The sequence below is a fragment of the Eptesicus fuscus genome, chromosome 12 (genome assembly GCF_027574615.1).
Source record: "Eptesicus fuscus isolate TK198812 chromosome 12, DD_ASM_mEF_20220401, whole genome shotgun sequence".
Lineage (NCBI taxonomy): Eukaryota > Metazoa > Chordata > Mammalia > Chiroptera > Vespertilionidae > Eptesicus > Eptesicus fuscus.
In genome coordinates, this window is record NC_072484.1 from 57869491 (window position 1) to 57890955 (window position 21465).

The 21465-nt window shown below is 39.2% G+C and overlaps 1 long non-coding RNA gene across 1 annotated transcript in view; it reads right to left on the reverse strand.

The window, feature by feature from the left end:
- The window catches only part of LOC129150968 (uncharacterized), an 80963-nt gene extending 59743 nt beyond the window's left edge, over nucleotides 1-21220 (reverse strand). The window contains exon 1 of the long non-coding RNA XR_008557760.1: nucleotides 21119-21220. This is a non-coding gene — a long non-coding RNA (uncharacterized LOC129150968). The remainder of the gene's footprint in view (nucleotides 1-21118) is intronic.
- Nucleotides 21221-21465: the final 245 nt, after the last annotated feature.

A 21465-nucleotide genomic window follows, 5' to 3' on the forward strand; every position in this document is an offset into this window, starting at 1 on the left:
CAGGGACTACCAGCTTGGGTTTCTCTCCCGCTAAGTGCTCCTGAGAAGGAGCCGTCTTAGGCATGCACACGGTCTTGCAGACTGCCAGGCCAGGTGTGACTTGTTCTCATGCCTGCATTCCGAGGAATTGCCTCTGGGTCAAGGTAAGATTTTGTTGAGACAGTTTTTGCTGAAACCCAAATGCCAGTGAGGCTTCTGCCCTTCACTGATGGATCTCTATGTGGTTTAGGGGATGCTTTCTAGCCTGTCCTCTGCCAGCTCCCACTGCTCCTGAACGGCTGCAGCCAAGCCCTTGCGCCCAGCCATCCTGACCACCATGATCTCAGGCAGGCTCTTCTTTCCACTGCTTCTCTCTGTTCAACTTCTCACTACTCTGCCCTTTTGCTTGTTTCTGTTTGTATCATGGAGCCACGAGTGCCTTCTTAAATGCTCTCTACCCAGGTGTTCATTGCTTTTGACGATGTCCTTGGGTATGAAACTCTCCATGCGTTGTTCCTAATAAAGCCAGCTCCCTCTGGCAGAACTGAGGAGTTCACCATTCTTGAGACCTACTTCCTGCCCTGGCAGCACATTGGTACCACCATGCAAGAACTCGCGGGCTCACCTTTCCCAGAGCGACACCTGCCTGGCCAGCAGAGGGAGAGGCAGAGATGGCCCCATCTTGGTCTTGGCCTTTCCTCCTGCGGAACCTTGGCCTTACAAGTGAGCTGGCTAGAGAGATCAGGGAACTAGTTTGCTAAGCCTGAGTAGAGTTTCTACAAATGGAACTTCAAGTGGAATAAAGGCGCCCTGGATCTCTTAGTCACGCCTGCCTGGAACTGGGCTTTTACAAAATGGGGCTGGAACAGATGAGGATGGCAGCAGCCTGTCCTTTCCAAGGTGAAACTGTGGCCCCACACTTGGAGTTGGGGAAAAGAGGGAGCCCAATTTTCTGAATACGAGTATCTGGAACATGGGGTGGGAGGTGGGTCATAGTTCAAATGTTATAGTATCTTGCCTTAAAGGAGATTTTTCTCATTTTCTGGAATGAGTATTTCTCTATTTGTTCTATGTCCTTAGGACAGTTCTTTTTAAATGGTTGTTTTAAAGAAATAATTGCTGTATCCAGTTGAGTGACTGTTTATTAGGAAGAGAATCTGCAGTGATCCTCATTTCTATTCTGGAAGTCATCTGTCATCTTTTCTTTGCATTATAAACAAGGCAAATACAAACAATGACTCCTTTTGGATAAACTTTTTTTTTTTCCCCTCAAAAAGATGGTACCTTCTATTAGTTTCATACATGTTTTTATATACCAATAATTTTATTTCAATATTTTAAATAATGGAGTCACCAATAATTAGTGCATTATAGGACAGAGAAAAGCTCAGGCCCTCTCAAATTGGGTTATATTTAAACAGCATTTTATTGTTTCACAATGCTATTGAAATTTTAATAGCATTTGTACTCATTGGGAAGGAGCTGGAATCTTCTTATCCATAAGGACATATAATGAGGATAAGTGCCTAAGGCATGCAAATGATTGGTGGCAGAGCTAGACTGGAATCCAACTCTCACTCTTTTCATTAGAAAAAGTACTGTAAAAAATATGTTTATTTTATGTCTGGATGAGTAACTTATCTACCCACAAAGATTTAGATCATTATTAGACTGGAAATTTTCTCTTTCCATATTTTAATTCAATAACAATGTGATGAGACTTGTGCTTTTGATAAGATTTCCCATGAAATGAGACAGCACTTGGATATATAAAAATCTCACTGGTGAAATTACTTGACATACACACCTATTCTTTATTTGATACAATGACTAAATTTTAAGTATCTCTTTGAGGTAAAAAAGCTATTGACAATTTAAAAAAAATCTTTTGACAGTAGAAGCAGCTGGCTGAATTATTAAAAGGGAATGTGTTGAATTATGGTTCATATTTAATTGAAGGATTCTCATCAACTCAATCACTATCTTGAAAATGAATATTTACCTTGACTGAAAACAAATGAAGATGATTATAATGCTATTTTAAAGAGACCTTTGAAAACCATTAGTTGCTTGAAAAACACCCCTAAAATAACCCCCCTTCAGCCTATGTTAGCAGTTGCTAAAAAGAGCAGTAAGCTGCTACTAGATATGTCAGAGTGCCCACTTAAATGGTCACAGGTCATCAGATGTTGTCACTAACTGGTGGAAAGACAATTGCCTTCGTCACAAAGGAAACGATCTAGACAATACTGGCTCTGTATGTACTCCATGTCATGCCCCAAAGCCAATATGAAAAGGAGAATTTCACATGTCTCTCGACTTTTCATAATCATTGTCCACAGATTAATCTTGAAGTGAATCACTGAGCGGTAACTGGTAATTATAAAATCTGCAGTGTCAGTCGGGCAATGATAGACAGGTAGGAACGAGCTCTGTGCTCAAAGCAGCTAGGGAGGTCTGAAGATTTCTCCTGACAAAAGAGATAAAAAAATGGCAGAGTAATTGGCCACTATTTGCACAGGTTCCGGGTTTCTTACTAATTTAAAGTACTTAGTCATGCATACAAATCATTCACAAAGCCTGCCTGTCTTCCTTCTCTCCTTCTTTCCTCTCTCTCTTCCTCCTTCTCTTCCTCTGTTCCTCCCCCTTATTTTTCTTTCTTTGATTCATTCCTCAAATATGCATTGAATGCCTACAATAGGCTGCACGCTTTGATAGAAACTGGGGATACAGCAGAGAACAAGGTAAACATGCTCCCCATTCTCAACACTCACATCCTAATGACGTTGGCTGGAGGAGGGACAAACAGACAGCTAACAAGTAAACAAACACGGTGATTTCAGGTTATGAAAAGTGTTATGAAAAAAGATGGGGTGGGTGTCAGAGTGCCCACTTAAATGGTGAGCCACCATTTAATATACCACTGCCTTAGTCTAAGCACAACTTCTTACAGAAATTTTGGGCAAAATCCCAACAGAATGCTGTGTACAGGCATATTTCTGATGGGTTGATCTTTGTCCCCAACATGAACTATTAAAATGTAATATTATTGGTAAAAAAAAAAGTACTGTCTCTAAAAGTAGTTATATCTCTCACCAACCATAAATAGCTTAGTATTTTGAATTTTAGTGTTGTTGAGGAAAGGCCTCTCTCTGACATTGGGACCCCTGATTTAGAAACAATCCCAGAGCAGGGCCTCTGGCTCACAAGGTCCAAAATGGCTGTTGACCCAGCAGAGTTGGGTTTCAGTTGACACCATGTGCTCACTTTGAAATAATGGCCTTGACCTTTTAGGCCTTCACCAGAAAATATTTTGGTATCCTGTTAATTACCATTAAAGGTGTTAAAGGTGATTCATTCAATACTTTTATTTTCCTTTTGAGGAGGAAGGTCTAGGCTTGGCATGCTCAGAGTTCATGAGACTCATATGACCTTCACATAGATCATTTCCCAGCCTGAGACAGAGAGAGCATCTGTCCCAGACATTTAGCCACTGTCAACTCCAATGGAAACTACAACAGGTCTTTCTGGACACTATCCACCACTAGCCAGAGTTAATGGGCAAGAGATGGCACCTGGGAATCAGGTCATAGGGCACCAGGCAGGCAATCACAGAGTCTAGTTTGGTGGTCAAATGTCATAGCTTAAGCATAGACAATGGCCAGCAAAGCCTAGTGATAGCTGGATGAAGCTTGGAGGTATATAGAGGATATAGGCAAAGGGTCAGTTAGTATATGTAGACCTATCACTTAAGAATGCAAATCTTAATTAAGTCTCACTTATTTACTCAGGAAACATTTTTAAAAGAACATATTTGTACCAGGCACCAGGAGACACAAAGACCAGTGTGTGGGGGGAAGGAGGTGAGAGATATATAAATGGATAATTATGAGTCAATGCATATGTTGGAAATATGCACAGGCCATCTGGAGAGCACAGCTAGAGAGCATCTAGCCCAGCCTAGCAATGGGAGTGTGAGGTGGTGGGGGAGGCATGAAAGGCTTATAAATTGATACCTGAGCTGAATCCTAACAGATGCAGAACAACTGGTCAGACCAAAGAAATCAGCGTTCTAGTCATTAGTGACAACAGGGTGGTCTCAAACTGTGTTTCAACAGATTGCAGAGAACCAAACAGTATTAGCAAAAGACTCAGACCCTGTGTATAACAGTGTAGAAACAGGACTGTGATCATGAAGATTCAAGAGGCAGGTCTATGTGGATCATGGATGTGGTAACCCTCAGGAGGGCTGAGCTGTGGACCAAAAAAAAAAAAATAAACGATTCCAGGGCACGACCTGTAATCACAGGGAAAAGTAAGGACGCTGAAGAAACTAATGCGAGTTGACCAAACGCTGAGATTAAATGCACACTGACTTGTTTCTTGGCCAGAGATTTACTGCTCTTTATGACTTGGTCTGGGGCCACGTACCCGTCCCGAAGTCCGAGCATGGAGCTGGGCCCACAGGCGGATGCTACAACCTCCACAGGGCCAGCGTGACAGAAGCCACCAGGCCAGGGAACCACAGAGACCAAGAGGCCAGGAAGCAGCGAAGAAGGAAATATGGGCACCAGCCCGAGTTTGTGCGGCTTGATGAGTGAGGCAGTTTTCTGACCTAGTTCCGACTTTCACTTCAGTTTCCTGTGTGGCAGGAATCAGTCCCAGCACAGCTGGGCTCGGGCTTCTAGACGGAAGCCTGCAATTAGAAGCACCTGGCCAAGAGAGCGTGCAGAGCAGGGACTCAGCTGTAGCCTTTTGTAAGTGAATCCTCTCCTGGGTGGGATGGGGAGTCATTAAAAAATAAATAAAAGACATTGCAAAGATGGATATGGGGGCTCTCCGTACCATTATTAAACACTTTGTCTCTGAGCTGACTTTGTACTACCTTAAGTGCAGATATTACCATAAGAATCTCAGCTGTGCACAAACTCATTTGCTCACAATAGCAAAGGGACGATTTCTATATTACTCCTCTCTGTAAAATACCAAGCTCACAAAAGGGCCAGCCCAGGGTTAACCTGTTCAATTCCATGCACCAATACATAAAGTACTTGCACAGCATTTTCAAACATTTCTGTTCCTATTTGTTTTGATTATATAGTTATCAAAATTAAGGCATGTGTATGTATATGCATTTATATGTATAAATATATGTGGACAGTTTAAACATATAGCATATGTTTATGTATCTACATATGTCAGCCATGCATTTATAGTTCAAAAAAAAAAAACACACAGCAATGCCTTTCTTACTAAAATATACTTTTAAGGATATCTAATCTGCTTAAAACCATAAAATGGCTTTTTCCCCGACCCACAAGTGTGTTGTGCAATATAGCTGCAGCAACCCTATCACTCTAACAGCGATTACATATAGTGCCAAAATATGTTTTTTACTTTTAAGTCATAACAACCTGATATCTAGATATTAAACTTTTCAGAGGTTACCTCTTCAAAAAGGATAAAGCCTCTACAGATAGCTGCCCCAGATCAAGGCAAGTTTTCTCTTCATAACAAAAGGTAGCATAACAGTATGTCCAGAAGACGAACCGCCTTCACTTGGTTTTTCTTGATACTTACAGCAGTCGCCTTTTAGTTCTACTTTAAAGACAAAGATTTGCATAATGATACTTTTGTATTCCTAGTCATTTGACCCAAAACATGGTGACATCAGCTGAAATTTCTAGGGACAATTACATCCTTTCAGAAAGAACTAGAATAAGTCATCTGAGTTGAAATATAATAAGGTGGAAAATCTGATCACCAACACGGGCTCCCTTGCGCACACCTACATTTCACTCTTCACAAAGTAGGATGTGGTATAACAGCTGAGAAAACAGAATAGCTCCCAATAATATATTTCAAAAGAATAAATACTTGTCTGAAAAGAAAAAAAAGAACTACTTAACTCCTCCCTGACACCGCAGGGTATCCACACTCTCCTTAGAATCGTTAGTCCAATTTTACTGCAGAAATGGAGAGAAGTACAAGGAAAAGAGGGCCGAGGAGAGGTAAGTAGAAGGAAGAGGTCAGATGCAGAGGAAGGACAGTAGAGAGAACAGTTGGAAACATTTAAGTTGACTCACTGATGAAACAAAAAATGTCAGTTGATTTCAAGGAGCAAAATCTGTATTGCCATAATAGTGTACTCACTAGCAATTGCTTTAATGTTTTTTCAGAAGGAAAAAAGTATTATCAGAAAGAATAATTGAACACAATTGTGAAGAGCACATGTTTGCTATAAAATAGGAAAACCTACTGAAATCCTATTTTGTTACAAACTCATAAATACAAACAACAGAAGGGTGGTTACCAGTGGGAAGAGGGGTGGGAAGAGGGTATAAAGCAAGCACATCAAACTCGTGGCCTATGGGTCGCATGCCTCGTTTATTTGGACCGTGTTAGCTTTTGAGTTTGACATGCTTGGTGTAGAGAATAAAGGGGTCAAAGTTATGGAGGGAAACTAGACTTTGGGTGGTGAACATACAATGCAATATACAGATGGTGTATTATACAGCTGTAAACTTGAAACATATATACTGTTATTAATCATTGTTACTCTAATAAGCTTAATTTAAAAATCCTATTTTGTTGCTAATTCTCTTCTCATAATAGTAAATTTAGACCTTGGAAAGTAAAACCTGCAAATAAGAGATTTTAAAGATACCTATCTCAGGTATAGCAAAGCATCTAAGATTACATCTTAAGTTTGTATATATAACTTATTGGCTTTCAATTAACTTTAAATCATCCAATCACTGAAAATTCACTAGACATGGTTCAAGACTGTATAAAATAGGTTTACATGTCAGAAGAAATTACTGAATACAACAGTCCACAGAAAGACTGAGTTTTTAAAGCATTTTGAGTTTGAGTAAATCCTATTTTTAATGCAACTTTTCTTTCCTTTGTAAACTACATAATATTTTCCCCAAGAATACCATGAAGTTCTGTAACAGATTTCTATATCACTAGAGGCAATTGTGTATCTTCTGTGGCTGCAGACTTCACACGTGAAAATATGATGATACTTATAATCTCCTTATGCTATTCAAATGAGTGGAGAAGTAAGGCCCCAGTAAACAGAAAGTCAAGATAGATGGGAACAACAGGAGTGTCTGAGTCCTTATAAGATAAGATGTTCCTTAAAAGGCAACATTGGTACAGAGTGGTAGGAAAATGGATCATCTTATCAGCAAAAATCCAAGTTAATCCACAAAACCTCCAAGGTCAGCCACATTCACTAAACGGAGGGTAAAATATACACCCAAAGTCTAGCAGAATCAGTGTTCAAGCTAGAAACAAATGCAAGGTCTCTTGATTTCCAATATGACATGTTGGGCCACAGATTATGGTATTCCAATGACCCAACTGAATTGGTAAGTGGTGGGGAAAACTGGAAATTAAGTCATTTTACTTATAGTTTTTCCAAAATTCCTGAAAATTTTCCATCTAAAGGTTGTTGTCAGTGTTCTAAAATAAATTAATGGTCAACTCATAACAATTAATGATCATATAGAGGGCAGGGTAGAGGAGAGTGGGATTGCAGTCTAAGGCCATCCTTTAGCACAATTGTGCTATCCAAACTAATGAATACATCACAACAGAAGGGCTACAGAAATGTGAGAGCTAAATTTCTAGTCATTGCATGCAGTGCAAGAAATAAAGATGTCCCTCTGAAAATTTCCACAGAAAGACTAACCATGATGTTTGGAGATGAAGAAAGAAGAGCCTTTTTTAAAAAAAAAAATGTTTATTGGTTTCAGAAAGGAAGGGAGAGGGAGAGAGAGATAGAAACATCAATGATGGGAGAGAATCATTGATCAGCTGCTTCCTGCACGCCCCCTACTGGGGATCGAGCCCGCAACCTGGGCATGTGCCCTTGACCAGAATCGAACCCGGGACCATTCAGTCTGCAGGCCGACGCTCTATCCACACTGAGCCAAACCAGCCTGGGTAAAAGGAGCCTTTAAAGTTTCTGCATGTTTAAGAGGAATGCAGGGAGACCTAGTGATTGCAAAACTATTTTGCTGTATAAATATTGTAATGGGCCATGTTGGTCAACTCTTCTGCTTTTCCCTATGAAGAGGGCGGGAAATGGTACATACTGGAGTGAAAGTTGTCAGGCACACTGATCCATCATCCTCACAGGCCAATCTGTATTCTCATAGACACATTGTTCTCCGTGACTATAATGAATGCTGCAGCCTTCCCGGAGACATCTGACTTATAGGGAGGTGAGGAAGGGTGAGTGGGAAGCTGTGGACTGTCTTAAATTGCCTCTGACCACGCCACCCATCTGAACATTCCACTCAATGTCCACTTCGGCAATGGCTTACTCAGGAGTGTCAGGGCTATGGGACTCAGCCTGCAGCAATTCCAGGAACACGTGAGATTACTTGGGCAAATAGCCTCCTCTTTCTAAAATAGCGATTTGAAAAAATGACATAAGAATCTACAAGATAATTTTCCAAGTATTTTAACCACTAGGTAAATGATTACTTCATTTAATTAATAATCAACATAATTAGTACCATCCTGAACTATTTATTACATAACTGAACAGGATATTCTGGAGACTGTCCAGAGCATGCTAAACAGATGCCTTGTCATATTTTCTTAAAGAAGCTTAATCACACAATCATTGACTGCCTTTCTACCATGTCCAAACCTTCTCCAATACTGTGATTTACACTATTGTAGTCCTTTTGATTTCATTACAAGAACATTAAACATCTTTTCTCCCTGTTGGTCTTTTAGGCTATTCTTAAAGCTCCATGTGACCTATAAAACTTTCTCAGTTATATAGACAAATAACTAGTTGCTATTTCCCAAACTGTCTGAATGTGTCAATTCCAGAGAAATCACTGACATGAATGCATCCACATCACCTTAAGAAGGAAAGGGACATATATACCTGAAATAATGATTATGCAATGATAAGTGATCTATTAGTAAATGAATGCATAAATGGTTTCAGTAGAATTGGGTAAAGATTCCAATGATAGCCCTAATGGGTTTGGCTCAGTGGATAGAGCATCGGGCTGCAGACTGAAGAGTCCCAGGTTCAATTCCGGTCAAGGGCATGTACCTTGGTTGCGGGCACATCCCCAGTAGGGAGTGTGCAGGAGGCAGCTGATCGATGTTTCTAACTCTCTATCCCTCTCCCTTCCTCTCTGTAAAAAAATCAATAAAATATATTTTTAAAAAAGATTCCGATGATATTTAAATGTGCATTAACATCTCTTGCCATTTTAACACTCGAATACTTAATATTTATTGAGCACCTACTATATTAGATATTAGAAAAACAGTGAACAAGATAAATTTAGTCTTTGACTTTGTGAAGTTTATACTCCAGTAGAGAGGTCAGGTACCAGCCCTACACACACACACACACACACATATACACAGACACACATCAGGAATGTGGACAATGAGAGAATTATACATTGTGGAGTCAAAATATCACATAATAGGAGGTGAGGTAGACATTAATGGGTGGTCATGGAAGGCTACTCTGATGATATTTTAGCACAAACCTAAAGAAGGACATTGGAGCCTGAAAAAACCCCCCAAAACATGCTTGGGTAGGAGGAGAAGCAAGAAGTTGGCTCTGCAAACACTGTAAGGAAAGTATCCCCCTTGTTTTGCGAGGAGGTAGCTAGTGGGAGGGATCATAAGAAAGGATGGCAAGGGGCAGGGACCACATGCAGAGAGGTTTATTAAATAAAAGCTTCAGTCACGTCTTTATTTGTACCAAATTCTATTGAAAAAAAATCACAGAACACTATGTGGTCTTAATAAACAAAGTCTTTAAACGATCACAAAAAACATCACCCTGTCTTTTTTTCAGATATGCTAGTATACTATGTGACGACGTCATTGGTATAGGGCAACTGCAGACACTCATACTTTGCACAGAAAGAAACAAAAACCATTACTGTGGCCAGTTTATCAGCATGGCGTGTGTGTGTGTGTGTGTGTGTGTGTGTGTGTGTGTGTGTGTGAGAGTGAGAGAGAGAGAGAGAGAGAGAGAGAGAATAATTATATACTATTATGAAAAAAATAACATGTGTAGCTCTTCATATTTAAGTTTAGTCCACCACAAACATTTTATTTCACATGGTGAAAAAAATGAGAAGTATGACATTTAAAAATATAACAAAGAGCTGTGATACTTCAGAGCAGAGGTTGTGAAGTGTTTTCTCAAAGGGCCAGGGAGTCCTGTTTTAGGCTTTGTGGGTCATGCTGTTTCTACTCCCACTACCCAGGCTTGGCCTTTCCAGTACAAAAGCAGCCACAGACAATACGTGGAAGAACAGGTCTCATAAACCTTTCTGTTCAGAGGAGATGGGTCAGATTTGGCCAGTGGGATGGATTTTGCTGACCCTTGCTTTAGCGGATTAGGGGACAATGCAAAATGACACCCAAAAGAACAGCTCCTAGTATCAAGCAGATTCCTAAAATGGAGGCATGGGAAAGATCCCAGAAAGAGTGACAAGAGACCCTACTTGGCTGGATTGGCCAGATATCCTCATATTTTGCTAGCCATAGGCACTGAGTCATGTAACAGTGTAAAGAATTCCATTAACTGTCTCTATTGACTAGATGCAGATGTTAGAGGAACGTCTGTCAAAGCTCTAGGAATGTGTGTGAACACGCTGGCACTAAGTGGACAGCTGGCACAGATGATCCTGCAGTTCCCATCCAACTCTGACATTTTATGATTCCAAAATTCAAATTATAATGCAATTACTAATATGTGGCGGAATTTCAAAAACAGTCCAAATGGTGTTTTATGACTTCTTTTTCCTGGCTTATATTTTTGCAAATTCTAGATTGCTAATTCCTGAAGCTTGGCAGCTTGAACAATACTTGACAATTTCCAAGTCACTTTGCAATTGCTTTCTTTTAATTGAGGATGAATTGGTACAGCATGTAACATCTGAAAACTGAAAATGGATGCTTTAGACAAATAATTTTTTCACTGAAATGAGTCAATCACCACTAAATAATAATTCTACTTTTATACATCAGTCAGTGGATATCCTTGACTAGAACTCATATAGTAAATCATTAAGTACACATTCACTGGTCACCTGTTAGAGCCTAAAATCATGCCTGATATATACTATGATATAAAAATACTTATTAATTGAGTGAATAACACAGACTCTGCGCCATGGTGCCTGGGTTCAAATTCCTGCTCTACCACTTACTAGCTGCATGGCTTTGGGGACATTACTTGAATTCTGTGCCTTCCTTGCTCACTAGTAAAATGGGACTACAATACTATCTATTCCATAGGGTATTATGAGAATAAAATGATATATTATCTGTAAAGTATGTGGCACAGAGCCTTTTACACAGTCAAGTTTCAATAAAAATTGATATTATTTCCACCTCTATTTTCATTCAACCAAGTGAGACAGTTATCTAATATGTAAACAGTTTGTAATCCTAGGGCAGAAATGAGCTTCCAAGAGAGCCTGGTGTGATACTAATTTATGGCAAAACAATACTCACTTAAAATTCTACTCTAAACTATCTTGCATTCAACATGGAACAGGCAAATAACATAAAATAAAGAACTGTTAAGAGAAATAAACCAAGTGCTTTTATTTGCTCTCTGTAATATACTTTTTGCTAGGTCTTATGAGGGATACAAAAGCATGAAAAAGTTAATTCCTGTTATCTAGGAGCTTTAAATCTTCTCAATAAAATAAAATATATAAACAGGTCAAGGTAATTGATGTACTCATTACACATTTATTGAGCATTTACTAGGTATCTGGCATTGATAACACAATGATGATTCCGATGTAATCTAGAGGCGAGTCACATAGCTCTGTGAATCCCAACAAAATTTTGTGAGACTCAAATGTGATCACTACACAATGGCTACATGACAGGTTCTCAACACCCTGAGGGCTTTGAGGAGAGGCTATCGGTATCTGGAGGAGAGACGCAATCCTCCTCCAGGACGGTTACACGGGAGAAGTGTCTAGAAGGAGATTTGTGAGGCAATGATCTGGAATAAATGAAATAAATCTGCTTTTAATGCTTTAACTAGTGTCCAGCTCTGGTTTTCTTTGAACTTCCCAGCTAATTCCTTCTTGCTCTCCTGCCCCCCTAAATGAGGGTCTTCCCTGGAATTCAATCCATAATTCTTCTTATACCTGTCTCCCTGGGGTGGGAGGTTTGGAGGGCAGGGTTCATCTTAACGTTAAGATCCTATTGGAACTCAGGCCCTCAGTTTACCTGCCCAAGGAACCTTTCCCCATGTTTTAACTATGCACAATTTTTCCATACATAGATACAAGTTTGAGTTAAATATAATGAAAATTGCAGAAAAGAAGGAGCAATTTAAATGTCAAGGAAGAGATAAATTATTCAAGCTTTTAATACCAGTGCGTATGTTATTTACCAGTTACTTCTCTTAAATAAAAATGGATCAAATGTGTGAAACTTTCCTTGTATCCCTCATAAAGTATTTTCTTACATATAAGGTTTAGAGTTTTAGATCCCATAAGGAGATTGAAATATATGGCCAATAAGCTGCACTATAAGTTTCAGTTAGAAACATTTGAGTTTCCTATTACTTAAGACCCAGGAAGTCTTTGATTAAGAAAGCTGCCTTGCCAGGAAACCAATTTCCCCACCTTGGAATATAACTAAAGAGTGAAATACTGCTGAGAACGTGTGGCTGTCAAAGGCAAAACACTCTACTTGTCAGCATATGCAATATTTTTATGGAGAAGAGAAAGTATCTTAACCTTTCTATAGTGGATCTTCCATGAATGTATTTACACTCAACACCAACATAACCACTAACAACAAAATGCAAACAGCACAACAACAAACCATACATGGGAATTGAATAGCGAGCGTGGCCAGAAACCAAAACACATTTGAAAACATCAGCAGAGCAAAAGTCTGATATCTGCACTCTCTTTGACTGTAATAAACTAACTAGGGCAATAAAATACTAGATGGGTAATATGGAATTTCATTCAACAAATTCATTCAAATTTACCCAAGGTGGGAGGCAAAGAGATTTCAGAGATGACTCCCAGATTTCTAATTTAAGCCATTGGGTGTGTGGGTAGTGGTGACAAAGGTGGGGGCAGAGAAGAGCAGAGGAGGGAGGAGCAGATAGGAGGAGGCATTTATGAGTTAGTTTTGGAAATAATGAGTTAAATGTGACTGTGAAACACCAGTGACTGTCCTCCTATTTCATACATAGGCCCCAAACATGATGAATAATTCATGTCTGGGTTATTAAAGGAAATGAATTTAGGTAATAACTCAAACTAGGTCATTCTTGCTTTGCTTTTGCTATTCAAACATTCGGGAATCATTTAAACCTACTTTTAATTTATGGTTTGAACTGTTTTCTTCTAAGTCTAGCTTCATAGGTTATATAACACTCCAATTGGTTAATCTCAAATTGGTAGCATCCTTGTGTTAAAATATAACTTAATTAGATTTAATCTCCAACTCTCTCCTCTTGATATAAAAGTTTAAATTATTTCTTAAAGACCAACTCCTTGCTTTCCACCTGGAAAACCAATATGGGCAGATAACACAGTAGCCAAGTAGCTCTGATGGCAGACTGTCTGGATTTGTGCCCTGCTCTGCCACATACTAGCTCTGTGTTCTTTGGCAAGTTATTTAGTGTTTCCACAGATTCTTCATCTCTGAAATGAAGAGTACATTTGAGAATTGACTCATGGCTTAGCACATAGTTTAAAATATTATACATGTACTTGAAAAGAGTTAGTATTCTCCAACTGTTGAATGAAGAACTCTATGTATAGCCAGTAAACGAATCTTATCTGTGTGTTGTTCATATCTTATGTATCTTCAACAAATTTTTTGTGAGCTTCCTCTACGATTGAGAAAATATCGTGGAATCTGTTACTTTGATGATAGATTTGATGATTTCTCCCTGTAGCTGCACAGTAAGTTTTCTCACAAGTGATAGTAAAGATTAAGTGAGGTAACTTAGGTGAAATGCTTAAAACATGCCTGGTGAAGGGACTCAGAATATGCCACCCCAAAATATGGCACTTTGGCACAGGGATTATTTTGAGCCAAAGGCACTTGACAGAAAGCAGGAAAATAAAACATATTACCCTTTGAGACAGCATGGAGGGACCTGGAGCGTATTATGCTAAGCAAAATAAGCCAGTCAGAGAAAGACAAGTATCACAAGATCTCACTCATATGGGCAATCTAATGAACAAAATAAACTGAGGAGCAAAATCGATCCAGACACATAGAAGAATGGAATTTCATTCAACAAATTCATTCAAATTTACCTGTGGAATCTCAGAGGGAAGGCAGAGGTGGGTGGGTTGTGGGAAGAGATCAACCAAAGAACTTGTATGCATATATGCATAACCCATGGACACAGACAATAAGGTACTGAAGGCCTGGGGCAGAGGACAGGGTAGGCTAGAAGGAGTCAATGGGGGAAAATGGAGGATATATGTAATATTTTCAACAATGAAGATTTAAATTAAAAAAAAAAAAACAACCTTGTGGAAACAAACACACACACATTTGTGTGATTTTCTCATGTTAATCTATCTTATGTCAGCAGCCAAAGACCCTAAGGGTAAATATAAAATTACTAGAGGTCCGGTGCACGAAATTCGTGCACGGGGGCGGGGGGTGTCCCTCAGCCCAGCCTGCACCCTCTCCAATCTGGGACCCCTTGAGGGCAGTCAGACATCCCTCTCACAATCCAGGACTGCTGGCTCCCAACTGCTTGCCTGCCTGACTTCCTGATTGCCCCTAACCACTTCTGCCTGCCAGCCTGATCACCCCCTAACCACTCCCCTGCCAGCCTGATTGATGCCTAACTCCTCCCCTGCCAGCCCGATTGCCCCTAACTGCCCTCCCCTGCAGGCCTGGTCACCCCTAACTGCCTTCCCCTGCTGGCCTCATCACCTCTAACTGCTCTCCCCTGCTGGTCTGTTCCCCCCTCAACTGCCCTCCCCTGCAGGCCTGGGTCCCCCCTAACTGCCCTCCCCTGCAGGCTTGATCGCCCCCAACTGCCCTCCCTTGCAGGCCTGTTCCCTCCCAGCTGCCCTCCCCTGCTGGCCTGATCGCCCACAACTGCCCTCCCTTGCAGGCCTGGTCCCCTGCTGGCCATCTTGTGGCAGCCATCTTGTATGTTGGAGTGACTGTCAATTTGCATATTACTCTTTTATTAGATAGGATATCTCCCCTACATTGGCATATACCTAAGTATTTAAATCATGTCCGCTATCATGTTTTTAATCATAAATAAATACCAATAACCAAAAAGTTCTAAAATATTTGAAGTGCCAGAGAGATAGGCATTGTGTATCACTATCATTGTCAAATGTGTACCTTCTTTGATTTATAATTCCCAGATTACATGGGAATGGCAAAGAATTCTGGCACTAATATTTAAAATGGTATCATCTTTTCTCTAACCTTAGCTTTTATATAGAAACTAGTGCATGAAATTCTTGCACAGGTAGGGTCCCTAGGCCTGGCCGGTGATCAGGGCCAATCAGGGCCTTCCAGCTGCCAGCCAGGCCTCCCTTCCCTGGCTGCCAGCTGGGGTCTTCCATCATTCCGCACCACCCCCCTGGTGGTCAGCGCATGTCATAGCAAGTGATCTAACTCCTGGTCTCCTGGTCGAACTCCTGCAGGGACACTTTGCATATTAGCCTTTTATATATATAGATATTTTAGGTGAAAATTTCTAGCACATGATGAGAATACAGCAAGAATGAAATAATCTCAGCCAACATGCCTTCCCTCCTTTTCTTGTTCTCCAATTCTCATCAAGCTGCACCTTTTACTACCTAGTAAATTGTCCTTGGGTATTCTTACAATGTCAACAACTACTCAAAAAATGTGAGTTATAATAAACTCCATTATACGCTGTTTTATAAAAAAGTTATTCTATCATACAACAAAAATACATTTCTTTAAGAGACAATTTCAGTTAGAATTAGTCTATGTAGAAATAACTATGCTACTGTGAAGGACTGAACTGTCTAAGTAAACAATTTCACCACCACCATGCACTTTGTGTGTGTGTGTGTCCTTAGGGCTTGAAACAAACTCATCAGTGTGATTTTCATTTTGACACTGATATGTTTCTCAGACATGACAAATAAACACAACACTCCACAAGTCAATTTTAGTTGTCTTACAGATGTCTGAAACAGTCATGATACTCAAACAGCACCAGAGTTCTTAGCTCATAAATTATGACTTAAATAAAAGTAAATAGTAAGCTATACCTCAAAACACATACACTTGCAGAAGATCTACAGAATATTAAAATAGAAAAAAGCCCAACAGGGTTAAAACCTCTGCTAGCATTGATGAAATATACCCCTAAACTTTTTTGATCTATTCCTGTTAAGTAGGCAGCTCTGATTTTCTGCTGAGAAAGTACTGGGGTTAACTAACAACAAAGTGACAATTCAACTTCAAAGACAAATAAGAGGAGCAGAAAAAAAATCATTATTTGCATGAATCCTATAGCAAATGAAACATCTATTGACCAAAATTTGATTTCACTTGCCTGTGGGCATAAAGCTGCACCAGACAAACTGGCTATAAAAATAGGCTTTTAGAGGACAGGAAATAAAGGGATACATTTGAACATACTAAAATCAGATATAAGGAGTATAGGGACATTTATTCAGACTAACCCTTTGTCTTAAAGAATCTATATTTTACTTTCTGCCCAAACTGTGTCTAGATAACAAGTTAGAAGACAGAATACAATTGGCAAACTTCATGCTTTGACATGCAAAGAGCCACTCTTTTTTAAAAAGGGCCTTTCTTGCTATGTGTAATCAGTGGCAATGTAGAGAGCCAAATATCCTGTATAGATAAACAAATATGCTGAATTTTTCCATTAATTTTGTAAATCTCCAATGACTAAATTTGGGATACATTTTCTAAACTGTGTTCCTTTTTTTAGAATCTAAAATAAAAATTTCTTAGCCTTGTAGAATGATATTGGAGAATAGGAATGTAATCTCTATTACCTTCTAAAACCATGTCTTGGGCTCTGGTCAGCTTAGGGGGCTACACTGGTCTTTAGAACTAAATATGTTCAGTATATAAGCATGTATATTAACTATTTTTAAGATTTATATCTAGTCTTTAAAGCAAACTTGCTGGCAACACTAACACTGCCCCCATTTTACAGATAAAAATACTAAGTCACATAGAGCAGTTCAGTAAATTCTCCAAGCTCATGCTGTTAATAGGTGAAAGTTAAGTGTTGAACTCAGATCTTTCTGTATTCAAAACCCTGTTCTTTCAACTTTATTGTCAAATATGTGGCATTCGTCGATTGACTGACACACACATACTTTTGTGCATAATTTTAAGTAGCACTTTATGATATGCATCCTGAGATTGCAAGATAAGGCAGTAGAATGAATCCCTAGGGACATGTATCCTAAATCTTTCTTTTTATAATGGAGGTAACTGAGGCCTAAGGAATCAGCCAAGGACATATAAGAAAGTAATAACAATGTTGGAAGTGAGATTTTTCCTTTAAGCTTACCATTAGGAATGCCATAACATGACATGAAAATTTTAATGTCCTACTATTAAAATAAATTATGAAATAATTTTTAAAAATAAATGTTTAAGATTCATGTTGTCACATATTGTTATTATTTATGCTAATACATAGCTGCAATAAGCTTTTTCCAGGGTTCATTTTGAAGCTGATGCTACAACAGAGCGTATTACAGGGGAAAAAAATGTGGGGACTTGGTTTAGAAACACACAGAACAAATTTCACACTGATCTCTAAAAAGTAGGCATTGAGCCCACTTTCTGGAATAAATCAAAGAGTAGGCAGAAAACAGACAGCAGGAACAGTTATTTTAGCACGAAAAGTGAGATAAATTTACCAAGCCAATCACCGGATGATGTATGCAGATAAAAAGATGCAGAGAGAAAATGTGCAATGTTGATACGTGAACACATTTGAATGCAAGAAAGCAAAAAACCAGAAAGCTCAATTGTCCTAAATGTGAACAAACATTCAAATTATGCTGCAGCTGCAAAATTTAAACTCAAGGAAGAGACATTTGCAAAGGAATTTATTAAATAGATGTGATTTTCTGCTTTCACATACCCAGTGGCTCTTTTAAAAAGTAAAATGTACAATTTGTCTTGATATAAATGACATTTCCCTCGTTGTACTCAATCAAATAGCAGAAATTCCTTTATGAACGACTCTGCTTATTAGAGAGCACAATGCTATTGATAACCAGACGTTCAGGCTCTGAAGCACAGAGCTATTCCACCTAATAAAATGTCTTATATATTGAGTATGTATGGTCTTATACAATAGGGAGGTTTCCATGCGAAGGAAATTAGTTTTTCCCTAATGGCATATGCCAGAGCAGTTTCTTTGTAAGAAGTTACGTTTCTTGCCGAAACCAACCCTTGGTTTCCAAACCTGTCCATCTGTCTTCCTGTTCTTCCTCCTCTCTTCCCTCCACCCTGCCCCCCCAACTTCCAACCATCCAACACATATTTATAAACCTAAAGTATATAACACAGCAGGGCATAAAATGTATCAAAAGACTTACTATTGAAAATTTTATGATATTAATTCAGTATCTGACCAGAAGACAGATCCTGACCTTTACACACCTCCCACATGGGGAAGTTGGCAAGCAAGTCCTCGTATTGCCAGCAGTCTTGACTGCAACTGCAATGTAGAACTTGTGACGCCAACCAGGATCATTTGTTTTACTTAGTGGTTCCCAAAGTCGGGTCTCTGCACCAGCAGGACAGCATTACTCAGGAACTCGTTAGAAATGCAAATGCCTGAGCCTCATCCCAGACCAATCCGTGTTTGAGAACCAAAATACATTGAAATCACTTGGAAGCCTTGATATAAGACAGTGGTCCAGACCACTGGTAAGTGAAGTCATTAGAAATAAGTCAGGAAACAGAGTTGCAGGTTTTAAATGTTTGTGAAGAAGTTTGGACAATGGCGAATTGATAAATCACAGAATATTTTCTGAGCATAAAGCAGACATGACCAAGCTTTTATTTAGCAAGACTTCAGAGCTGAATGAGACCCTAGAGGCGATCTCCTTGTTCAGGTAAGAAGGTATAGTCATTTACTCTTTCTTTGATAACTCAGGAAAGTGACTTGGGACTGTTCACTGGGTTTGCATTCTGTGCTCAGGATGTGATTTGTTCTAAGACATGCTCTCTACTGTCAGCCATTCTCTTCACCTATTCAATTCATAGTTTGATTCTGTCTCCTCTTTGGCATTTCTGCCTTGCCATCTGCCACTACCTTGGTTTCCCTTTCCCGCCTCTTTCTGCTGCCCTTTTTCCTCCCCCCTCCTCCACTTTCATTTCTTCATGAGAAATTTGCAGGCTAATGTACATTCTTTAATTTTAAATGTCTGTTACTGGTTTGTTTTAATAGATGCTCCTTACAGAGTTCATCAATTACATTCCTCCTCTAAACAGATGATCTTCCAGGTCACAACACAATGGAAGGCTTTACCTGACTTTATTTTAATCTATGTCAATCCTTATTATAATCCTTACATCACAATAACAAACAAACCCTGAATCACTTTACTGTGTTAAATCCATTTTGCTGGCTGACCATCCCTGCCACATTATGTTCTGACATGCAAACTTAAGTCACTCATTTCACACAAATAATGACATTGCTAACTGGTTGTTTCCAGATAGGAAAGAGAATAATTAGATATTTGTGTGTCCACAAATATCTTTTATATATAAAACAATATACAGTAAATAATAAGTATAGGTATAATGTTATTACATTATCTGTAATTCCAATGTTTTGGTCATACTTCAAATCTTATTATATAATGTCTCAAATGTACATGTGGACCATGATGTACTTCTCGTTCTGAAATGGGAAATTAATTGATGAATGAGTTAGTTTTGAAACAGAGCCCACTCTGGTTCTATGACATTTGGAAGTCACTATTAACAACTTTAAAACACAAAACATTTTCTTCCTGTAGATAGTTCATTGAGGAGGAGGAAGAGTGATTTATTGTATGCTTTGAAAAGAAGTAGAAGGAACTATGACAGATGCCTCTGGCTCCCTGGATCACCCCACCTTGGCCCACCTCTAACCTCAGCCACATTCACAGACACACTACTCTGTGCCACACGGTTCTCTGGACTTTTCAGTGTCTGCCTCCAGTGACAACTCTTTCTGCTTTCTACCTCATGTGGTACCAGCATAGCCCAGAAGGTGGTGCTGTCAATGCCCCTGGGAGCAATTGACAACCAAGGGGAAAGGTCAGTGGATAAACTTGCTGCACATCCTTCAGGCAGACATTCTGCAAGGTATCTCTATCGTCTTAGGGGTCCCAGAATAATCAAGTTCCCCTGGTCCTCAGCGGTGGACTCGTGCACCCACCCTTATTTTGGTCTTTCCTTCCTGATTCACTCTCTGCTCTCTAATTCTTGATCCATGGGGGAACTATTCATGTCATTCTCTCATACAAGCACCTAAACAAAGATGCTAGTTTACGGAAGTACTCAGCAATATCAATCCCCTGTAGCTGACTCCACACACGTAATATTCCCGATTCATACTTCATTAAGACCCTTTTTAATCTTTTCCAAAGCTACATAATGAAATAAAGGGAGTGGAGATCATAGCCCTTCTTAGCACATGTAGATCACACTGAGCATGTCTGGGCTGATAAATTAACATTTGTACAACACTCTAAGAAAAAAATAAAAGCTGATACTATTGCCACCTGTTTTCATAATTCCATGCTTAACCTAAAGTACAACAGTTTGGTCCACAGTCATGCAAATGGCATTTGCCTGATCTGCCACTCCAGATTAACAATAAGAATGAAGGTGAAACATATAAAACACATCTCATTCAGAATCCATATAGACAACTAGGAAGTTAAAAATCACAGTCTTTAAGTTCAGCTGCCTATTAATGTGTCTGGAATTACAATCCATAAATATTTATATTCAAATATACCATGCTATCAAAATAAAAAGAAATTGTTTCCTGTAGGATGGCTGAAGAGAAAGCTGTAGGGATATGATAGATAAAGGAAAAAAGACAGTTTACCTTTGAATATCAATTCTCCATTTTTCTGGCTTCTAAGACAGGAACAGATCCAAACTTTGCAGGTTTTTTTAGTCCGTTATCACCCAGGGCATGTGATGCGCAACTGTTCTGAAACAACAAAATGCAAAAATTAGATGCAATAACTAGCCTGAAGCAAAAAGATACTTAAGAAGATCTCATAAGAACTCCTCTGGCAGGCTCCAATTCAATGATGTGAGGAGGGGGTTTCCTAGAAAAGTTACATGGCTGTGGTCTTGCATGATGAAAACACTTTGTACTTCTATGATTTTCAGAAAATAAAATCAACCATAAAAATGTCACTGAAATAAATAGCTTTGATATTCTAC